The sequence below is a fragment of the Trichogramma pretiosum genome, unplaced genomic scaffold (assembly GCF_000599845.2).
Source record: "Trichogramma pretiosum strain Unisexual culture from Peru unplaced genomic scaffold, Tpre_2.0 scaffold68, whole genome shotgun sequence".
Lineage (NCBI taxonomy): Eukaryota > Metazoa > Arthropoda > Insecta > Hymenoptera > Trichogrammatidae > Trichogramma > Trichogramma pretiosum.
Genome location: NW_019641616.1, coordinates 18,905 through 30,197, shown reverse-complemented (window position 1 = coordinate 30,197; position 11,293 = coordinate 18,905).

The following is an 11,293-nucleotide window of genomic DNA, read 5'->3' as shown; positions in this document are numbered from 1 at the left end:
CCCAGCTGGAAGTTTGTTATATACTCCATAAGCATTACTGTAGTACATAGATCGCGATAACGAGGTAGTTTACTTGAAATGCAGTTACAACGTGGCTGGTTCCTGTTTCTTAGACAATGCATTGTTGTCCAAAACTTTCTCTTCCTCTAACTATCAAACTATAACAATTGTCTCATATACGAACATCCATCGATATTATCACATGTGCTGGCGGCTGCGGCGAGGCTCTTTGATAGACGTGCAGAGCGCTGACGTGCAGAGCTCAAAACGAATTTAGCAGCTCCCTACGAAGAATAACTAAAATGAAAAAGTTTCATCTCTCTTCTTTTCTAGGCTTTCGCTCCATTTCCCTTTCTCTGCGCAAAATGGAATAGCAAAGTAGCTCGGGCGCAAAAGCTCAAGTATACACAAGCTGCGGTTGGTCTCTCTCTACATCAGACAAGCACTAAATTTGTGAGCACTGATTAAAATGCCTTGTAAAATGTATAAGCCGCGTCAAAGGTTTTCTCGTGCAACTGAATTATAACTGCTGCGATGTGATTCAGCTCTATGGCGATTACATTGCTGTGCGCGACTTGGAAACGTTTGACAAGTAATAAGCGAATTCGACGAACCGCTCAAAATTATAATTACACCTTTCGAAATTTGTACGCATGTAGCAATTAATTCGAGTGCCTACTAAGATACGTGTCTCTTAAGAAGCTTACGATGCACTTGATAACGTACCACTTGTAAACCTCTCGGTTACCTTATATTGCTGGTTATTAGAAAAATCGTTCAAGTCTTGACCCCTTTTAAGTATCTTTTATCAGCTGGATATTATATAATGATTAAGGTCTTTATACGCTTTAAGAAAATATTTACCTGTATTATTCGTTTATTAAAAAAAATGCTATATTTTTTGTTACTCGATGTATTAAATTACAATATTCGCGCAGTTCATCAAGATGCAACTCAGTATCATAAATATGTATCTGCCGCGGTAGAAGGGCGGCAACAGTATAAGTCAGCACTTTTGGAACGGCTTTCTACATTCTCATCAACGACCTCTCGAAGCTGTGCATTGTATATAAAAACCACATTTATATAATCTACATATTATGCAAGTAAGCGTCTTCCCCCGGTGGTATCTAAGATGAGGGAAAAATAAGCGCGCAGAGCCGGGAACACTTTGCCAGCGGCCTCGATCCCGATGGTTTCAGCTCTCTCGCCTCTCTATCTCATTATTGCATGTGATGATAGTTCAGCAGGCTGCACAAAAGCTAGCGCGTCTGTTATTGTTTTGATGCGCCCGAAAGTTTCGCAGTCTTGGAGTCAAGCTTTTGTTGAGAATTTTCAAATACTTGATCATCCATGCGCACATACGCGAGCTATCAAAGCAGCTGGAAATTTGGAAAGACAGCTGGAGGCAATACTCGTTCTAGTTGCTGACGAGTCCCTTGAACGTCTTTAAGCCGCGGCTTATGTGTGCCTTATATATATGGCCATTGGTTTACGATAGTTTAACACATGAAATAAATGCATCAAAGTCATATTGTGCGTGTATATTATGTTAGACAGCTAGTCAACACAAATCACCTAGCCACAATCACCAGCGGTTGGTCTGAGGCGACGTTACCACGTAGTTTCGCTACGTGAGTGAAACCACCGCCAGCCTATTTTCTGCTGCACTGCTTGCGTGAACTCTCGTTGACATTCTCTATACGGGAAAATTGTCACTATTATATCAACTTTGCATCGGCATTAGAAATTTTACTTGGCGAATTGATATAATTTGATCCATACAATACAAAAATATAAGGCTCAAGTAGAATCTTTATGATGTCTCTTTTTGTTTAAGGTAAGCTCTAATTATTATTTAAAAATATTTTCAGTATACCATATACTTTTATTGAAACTTAAAATTTTATTCTAAAAATGTATGCAAAATTTGATATGACAGAAAATAAAATGATAATTTTTGAATATAAAACCCTTTCTTCCTATTTATTACAAGTCCAAATAAAAATACAATGATTGCTAGAAAATATTGATACGTCAATGTTAGTAATTTTAAATTTTACGACCGTAATATTTGAATGCAGCTGTAACTTAAGTATTATATTACACTCACACACTCGAGTCCCTGGTCTCAATTTGAAGAATTTTTTCGAGGTGAAGTCATCAACAATGATTACCAAGTTGACGTTGAAGCTTGTTCGAATGGATCGATATTTAATATTAACGTTAAAGTCTACCTCTACCCTTCCCTTTCCTTTTCTGTAAAACTCATCTCTCTTCCTTAGGCTAAAAACTGAACTATGAACCTGTATCAGTGTCTTAGCTGGCGTTATAAAAGCTCCCGCTCAACCTGATGCTATTGTCGGGAAATTTTAATATAAACGTCCTTAGCAGAGTAATTTATTGGCTTTACAGTGCGCGACTCGCGTGGCTGCATCATCGAGCACAAAAAACAATAGATCCGAGTGGATCATGTCACGAGATCATAAAGCTCTCGGTAATCTCGCCAAGCAGTCACCATCACCGCCACCACCAGCAGGTCTCACGGGAAATCGAAGCTTCTTGAGGTGGAGCGAGGCTATAATGCACGGGGGCAGTTCTCAGCTACCATATTTAAATAAGCTCCTCCTGAGATGATGCCATTCTTAGATGAAAGTGTAATACGTAGTCTGAGATCTAGTGGATGCGTCTGGAAAGCAGCTGGCTTGGTCCTGCACATAACGACCTAACGATCTGCTAGAAAAGTCAGTCCTGTACATGTTCGAATGGAAATTAGGGCTATTTATTATCAGACGAGCATATTGAGATGCATATACTGCCTGAATCTGCGTGCTGAGAAATGAATATCTTTAAATCAAATTGACGCATGATGTTGTTAATTGCGGAACTCTTATTTGAATTTAGTCGTGCAAATAACTGACGGGTACTGCTACAAAAAATTTTTTATTATTATTTCCTAATAACTGTATAATGAGTTCGAATTTTTTTTGTAAAAATCATGGATTATATTCATTATCTAAGAAATTTTCTAAAATAAAGAAAATTGTGTCCGCAATTTACCTGGAATGGCGCGTGATTCAAGTATTTTTTATCATAAAAAATCGCCTAAGAATAAAATAATACTTCGATCTCAATTTTATTTAAAAAAATCGACCGACGAGAAACGTATTGAAAGTTTACTTAATCTTTGAAATTTGTTACATACATGTTGTAAAATTATTTTACTATGATTTAATTATATTTTTTAATTATATTTAATAATATTTAAATTTATTGCACTAAAATTTTAATTTGTTGAAAGTCGTAATAAAATTCGTGGGGTAAATCGGAATGGTGCTGTTTTCTTTCTGTTGTTTGTACAGCGCCTTTGCTCAGATCTCGTTTGACTGTTGTCACTTGCTAGTTTGTCTTAGTACACTTTGGGGAGTTACATTTTCATGAACATATCATTATTAATAAAAGTGTAAGTTCCATAGTTAAAAGTTAAGTGGAAATCTCTTATCTTCTGCATTTTCTTTAGTCACAGTCTATTTAATTCAAATGGTTTCATTAAATTGCTTTATTTCTTACTATTAGCAAAACAATCTATTAATTTTTTTCTGTTTTAACACAATGTTAAATAATTTGAGAATAATAAATTTAATTTTTAATATTGTTTCAAACTATTGATAAAAAATTAACAAATGTTATATCTTCAATGATTTACATGAATTCTAAATTCATTTATACAATTGAAAAATTTTTATTTAACAGATAAACTCGAGTTTATTAATAAAGAATACTCAAAGTGAATCAACCGTATCAGTACTTAGTTATATACAGTACAATACACTACTTAGTTATATGCAGATCAGAAATGACTTTTTTCAAAAGAACTCGACAATAACTGCTTACAAGTTTGACGAACTTAAAAAATTTTTTCTTTCACACCGGACATTTCGGATATATATATATATACCTTAAGGAATTCAAAACTATGATGAATGGATGTTACATTGAGTAATCTATCATTGATTAGTATATTATATAGAAAATTAGAGAAAATAAATGAAAAAAACGTAATTTATTCCGTAGAATACCAGAATTTGGATTTTAGACAATAAATGGAATGTGAAAGTTAAAGAAAAGTTCTTTATTTTCCATTTAAAATATAATTTTTAGTTAATTTTAGTACCGTATACGTATGATTTCCATTGCTGTGTACTAATTTTAAATTGCTGTGTTTAAAAAATTCATCATTATCAATCATAGATACTATGCTACATGTGTAAGGGAAGTGGTCGGCGAGCACATGAAAGAGGCACATCTTTCAAGTTTATTGGAAAATATAACGAACGAGAATACAGAATGGTGTTTTACCAAATTATTAAACGATTGTTGACAAAATGCAAGTTTGCAGATTATATTCGCATAGCCAACTTTTGATTCGTCTTGAGGGAAAGAGTTATATGTGAGTTCAGAATTATTAAAATCTTTTTCAAACTTACGAAATTCTTTACAAATGGTGGATTCGAGTGACGTCTTAAAAATATTCATTAGTAAGGTATTATATGAAAGTATTACTCTCAATTTGTTGCGTTTTTTACAATCATATTCTAATTTTAATTTCTATTGAAAAACTCATCATTTTGATTGTGAAATTAATTTTTTTTAATTTCAGTTCTTTTAAAGAAAAATTAATACCTATGGATGTGGTGGGAAACTTTCATTCACTTACAATGAGCAGCAAGAGGTGAATTTTTTTCGCGTTTTATACCTTTTATCTAAGAAGAATATGAATTTAAAGGAAATAATGTAATCCTGAACTCAATTGGTATCAGATTTGAAGAATTAAGTTGGTGTGAAAATTATTCGTATTCAAGAAAACGATGCGCCACTGATGAGCTCACTCTATTCTTAATATTTCTCGATGAATTTTCTTGACAATATCACAATGCCGCAAAGAAGTATGTTAGGTTTGATAAAAAATTATTATAAACCGGGAACAAACGTGTCAGAATTGTTTGTTAAATTCAGAGAATTTTGAAAGCTATCACAGCTCGTCGAAAGGAAGAGGCTGCAGCTGCAGTTCTAAGAGAAAAAGAGGTAGTTGCAGCGGCGGCTCAACGCGAACAAAAACTAGCTGCAGCAGCGGCTCAATGCGATCAAGAGCTCCATTATCAAAATTCTGATATATTTCTTAACTTCTAAGTGCTTTATTACACTGATGCCCTCGTGGGGACAACTCACTAGCAAGAGTCAATGCGCCACCTAGCGGCTAGCTACGAAACTTGGCTTAGTCAACGAATTTGCGCGTGTTTTGACGCGAGCCTTGCCTATCTAATCTATAACAACAAGAAATCATGTACAAGAAATGTACAAGAAATCATGTAGTGTCATCTATATGCGCTCTCTGTAGTAAATAATGTTTATTCGTCATTCGTCATTAATTTCATTTGTTTGATTTGTTTGATACTCATAAGAGTTCCATGCGCGCGTAGCGCGCAGATAGATTTCTAGTCTAATCTAATCTAATTAATATAAGAGCCATTGCGATTATAGATCGAATTGAACCCTCTTAGAGCCAACTTCATGTAAGTACAAGAAATATTTTAGTGTCATCTATATAAGCTACAATACGCCCTCTGTAGTTAATATTGTTCATTTCATTTGTTTGATTTGATGATGATGATGGTGATTGATGTTTGATAGTTGTCAGTTGTCTGTGTGGTGCCATAAAGAAGAAAGATAGAAAGAAGAAGATGAAGAAGAAGAAGAAGAAAGTCAGTTGTCTGTGCTGTCGTTGTCCATTATCATAACGAAGCGCGATGAGTTTCAGCGAAAGTGATTTTAGTTCAACAGAGGAACTAAATAGCATTCAAGTAGGAGATGCCACTGTGTAAGTTTTTTTCATTTTAATTTATTAATTATTCATGGACCTCTTTTTGTAAATAGATTATAAATGGTTTTTATTACTGTTTTTCATTATATAATTTGTATATGTGGCATTTCACGTCAACTCTCCCAGTGCTGCGCGGCGCGGCAGAATTAAGAGGGGAAAGGTACCTTAAACCTATATTTATGAAAAATTTATTAATTATGAAGAAAAAAATTTTTTTTGGAATATACAGAGAAAACTCTGTTTTCTTCACTCTTTTTTCAAAGTTTTTCACTCTGGAATATGAAAATTGAGGTCCCAGTCACCATAGAACCCTCCTCGATGAAGCAAGCCCACAGTCCTGACAGGTACCCCTGAGCCGTAGGATCCAGCTAGAACCGATGGTTCAATCATGGNTATATAATGCCAAAAATGATTGTTCAAAAATTGTAGCTTTTAGTGATGCGGATCATGCGAACGATCATGTAACGCGAAAATCCGTCTCGGGTTTCATTGTAAAATTGGACAACTCGCTAATATCGTGGGGATCTCGCAAACAAAATACTGTTGCCCTTTCCACCACAGAATCAGAGTTTATAGCTGCCTGTGCAGTTGTACAAGAGATTATATGGATGAAAAATCTGATAGAACAAATGTTAACGAATGAAACTTTGAAAAAACCTCTTTTGCGTGTCGATAATTTAAGCGCAATTCAATTAATTAAAGATCAACGTTACCACTGCCGTACTAAGCATATCGACATTAAATATAAATTCATTCGAGATAATTACAATCAAAACTTATTCGACCTTGAGCATGTATGTTCAGCTAACCAAGAAGCTGATATTTTGACAAAAGCTTTAAATATTAACTTGTTTGAACATTTTAAAACTTTGTTAAATATTGTAACAACTGAAGAGGAACGCCTCTATGATTATTAATTTCTATTAAGCTATTATTATTTATTTCTATTAAAAGAATATTGTAACAAAAGGCAATGTAATATAGATCAGATACAAAAAAAAAGGAATACATTGCACTTTGAACGCATGTACATCTAAGTGGGAGTGTTAAACAGAGTATAATATATAGTTGTACACGCGGGATGAGTTTCAATATATAAATCTGGTCCTCGCCAGAGTGCGTTGCCATCGGCGTTCGGTCAACGGTCTCGCGCTCCGAGGTGTCGCAGTCAGTTGCTATTGAGCTCCCGTCACAAGCGGTCGCTCTGTTGTATCACCATTCTCTCACCGTTGTACACCACTTGTACTCTTTAATAAATATATGTTTATATTTATACTTTGACTCCACATTACTCATTTATCAATATCCATGCCATTTTTCATTTGGCTCTTTTATTACTTTCTTATGTTTTATGAAATATAACATGCTACAATTGCTACTAAAATTCAGAGTTCATGATGTTTAAATAATGAGTTATAAAATTGAAATCTATGATTGTCATTTTCGATGTATCAAAAATTATCACAACTTTTTTATTTTGTTAATTAAAAATATCTCTTGAGTTATATGTTTAAACAAATATTTGTTTTTCCGAGATCAATGATTTCGTGTACTTTTCATTTTTCCACAATGATCGAAATAAAAATTATTTTACCTTGAAATTTGATGTGTTTGTTATAATTTTTACCTGTAAAACTGTAAAATCCAAAATAGAAACATTTAAAATAGAACCCTTAAAATACAAACCTTTAAAATAGAAACATTTAAAATAGAAACATTAACTTTTAAACTCAAAAAGGTCTGTACCCTACAGAGTTGAAAAATTTGTTTAATTGATATCTCTTTTTCATAATCAAATATCGAAAAACGGCTCTATGGGAACCTTTGTTGTTGCTGTGAATAGCTGGTGAAAATTCTATCTAATACCACCGGGAAATCTGGTGAGTGGTATTAGTTAACATTTTTACCAGCTATTCACAGCGACAAAATGCAGGTATCCATAGAGCCGTTTTTCGATATTCGATTAAAAAAAAGATGTTAATTAAACCAATTTTTCGACTTTGCCAGTAAAACGTGTAAGGTACGGACCGCCTTAAACATATAATCTTGTTTTTATTTGTTTTTAAGTTAAAATTTTGGTTACGTTTATTGGCGTTAAAAGAGTATTAAATAGCCGCGGCCACCAAAATTATCAATTTGAAAACGCCTTCTGCCATCTGTAGTCTGGTAACATCATTAACTTTGACCTGCAGACGATGCATTTCGATCATATTCATTTAGGATATTTTATCTTTGACCACGTTTTCATTCATGAAGTTCTTATTTAGTATTTCAGCTTTTCGCGCTGATTGATTGACATTCGGTTATTATCAATTACCCGTTATATCTGTTTGCTACTGATTTAATAGTAAAATAATAATTCTTTCTTTATAATTTCAAAGTCGTTTTATTATTCTTTTTCCATTCGGATTATTTAAAAATCGAGTAGATTGATTCGCTTTCGTTCACAACTACCGTTCGTCTAAAAGTGTTTTCGGCTGTTCGGACCCCTCCCAATAGGTCGCTCTCATACAGTACTTTTACGACTTGAATTTCGGTAAATACGAAAAATGGAAAAAAATGTGTGCTTAACTGTTCAAGCAGAGCAATCTGCCCGTTCGATCGTCTCATCAGAGGTAGTGACCGTAACCATTGATGTTCTGAAAAAGTGTACGCGACCCTGGTGCAGAAAGCTCGATCGATACCCTCTGAATATTACGACAGGTGTCCAAAAACACTACTCGCCAGAAAACGCAAAAGAAGAAAAAATTTAACACGTAAAGTATAGGAAAAGGTTTCACGGAAACAGCTGTATCTCAGGGCAAAATCAAAATTTTGGAATTTCGAAAAAAGCAATGGAAAGGGACGGAAAAATCCTACTCAATAAAGCAATAAAAAAATTTTCGAGTTTAAGGTGTATGTGTCCCCTTAAGGGGGGAAAGGTACCTTAAACCTATATTTATGAAAAATTTATTAATTATGAAGAAAAAAATTTTTTTTGGAATATACAGAGAAAACTCTGTTTTCTTCACTCTTTTTTCAAAGTTTTTCACTCTGGAATATGAAAATTGAGGTCCCAGTCACCATAGAACCCTCCTCGATGAAGCAAGCCCACAGTCCTGACAGGTACCCCTGAGCCGTAGGATCCAGCTAGAACCGATGGTTCAATCATGGTCCTTGGGGTCTCATTTTGATCATTAGATGTGTGGTTACAAACGCAAGCACTTTCAGATTTTTTAATTAATTATACACAATTTGCCAGCCACATATACACATTTATTCATTAATATATATGATAAAATGACAGATTATGCTACATCATAGCCTGAAAAAAGTGCTCATTTGTCCCAATACCTTTGAAAGTGCTTGCGTTTGTAGCCATTCTCATGTAGAACAATCCCTGAAAATTTCAGCTCATTTGCTCAAACGGTTCACATGGAAAGTTACGGCAACAAAGCAATTTTGAGATGAAACGTAACTGCCCAAGAGTTAAAAAAAAACAAAAATAAACCAATATATGTCATAATGATACTCTCAAGTCACTGAGGCTGCTTTAAACTTTTTGGATGATAAAAAACAGTAATTCAACTTGAATCCAAATGAACTTGAAGCCAAATGTGACAATTTCATCACTACATTTTATAAGTTGTACTAAAATGTTAGTATACGCTAATATGGGTTTTATGTGGAAACTGGTAACTAAGTTGATTATGTCAAAATCAACTTTTCACATATATATACACAACTTCACATTAGAACNGTCACTGAGGCTGCTTTAAACTTTTTGGATGATAAAAAACAGTAATTCAACTTGAATCCAAATGAACTTGAAGCCAAATGTGACAATTTCATCACTACATTTTATAAGTTGTACTAAAATGTTAGTATACGCTAATATGGGTTTTATGTGGAAACTGGTAACTAAGTTGATTATGTCAAAATTAACTTTTCACACAAATATACACAATTTCACATTAGAACTTGAACTCAGTCCTCTATCTATTCACTTAATCATTGGATCTATAAATGGAAATAAAATCACTAAAAATTGATCAATTATCACTAATCTTGTTTATCACATGCAACATACAATATTATACATGATACAGTCATATACACATACATAAAGTACATACAGTGACATACATATACACTGATGCATATATGTCAATTTACATATGTACTGCTGTATTTCTTAAATTTGAACTGTTAAAAATGTAACATTTTCATAAAAAGCTATTGAAACATCTTCATAGCTTTATTATGAAACACTATGTCAAGTTGCAAAGATATAACTTCACTGTACATGTACTTTTTTCACTTTCAAAAAAATGTAATTTTTAGCCATTGGAAAATCAAGAAGCAGTCATCAGTCTGTTATTGACATTTGATCCGGGCTCGCGCACGAAACAGAGAGAGACAGAAGATATGCCGAAACCCACGTGCTGCGAGTGGTGGCGTTACTGTTCACCTATGGCCATGTAAATTGTAAACAAACAAATTTCTGCTCGATGTACTCTAACCAAAGAATAAAACGAGTATCTATAGATGGCGCTACCGACTTATAAAAGTCTCGAGATTCATGAGAGAATGGCAACGATATATCTTTGAGTTATTTCATTCATTTTTTCTAAATAATCGTAAAAGTATCGGTACTCAATAGGCTGTACATCACGGTACAGTTAAAATTTTAAAATTCCGATCACGGCACTGGACAGCTGAGGAAAAATCCTATGAAAAATGTCAATAAAAAAATTTTTTTTTTGAGATTTTAGGTACCTTTCCCCCCTTAAGCCAAATCACTAAATTTGTGAATCGCTGTAAAAGTACTAAAATGCACCTAGAGAAAAAACGAACACATGGTTTCGATCGGAAATCGTCTCAGCTTTCCGATGGTTAGGTCAGATTTTCCGAAATTTTCCGCTTTACGCGGGAAAATCGCTGGGAAAACTTTAAAGTCGATTATCTCGAAAACTTCATTTTTAAGATTTTTTTAAATAGTCTAGATCGAAAGATCAGGAAATTTTCCATCGATGTAGACCTTTTTCAAAGAGGCGTTTTTTGATTTTAGCGAGATATAGCGAGAGAAAGAAGAAAAAACGTGGTTTTTTGTTCGGTTGGTGGCGTCCGACCGCCCGCGCGCGCCAAAAAACCACGTTTTTTCTTCTTTCTCTCGCTATATCTCGCTAAAATCAAAAAACGCCTCTTTGAAAAAGGTCTATATCGATGGAAAATTTCCTGATCTTTCGATCTAGACTATTTAAAAAAATCTTAAAAATGAAGTTTTCGAGATAATCGACTTTAAAGTTTCCCCAGCGATTTTCCCGCGTAAAGCGGAAAATTTCGGAAAATCTGACCTAACCATCGGAAAGCTGAGACGATTTCCGATCGAAACCATGTGTTCGTTTTTTTCTCTAGGTGCATTTTAGTACT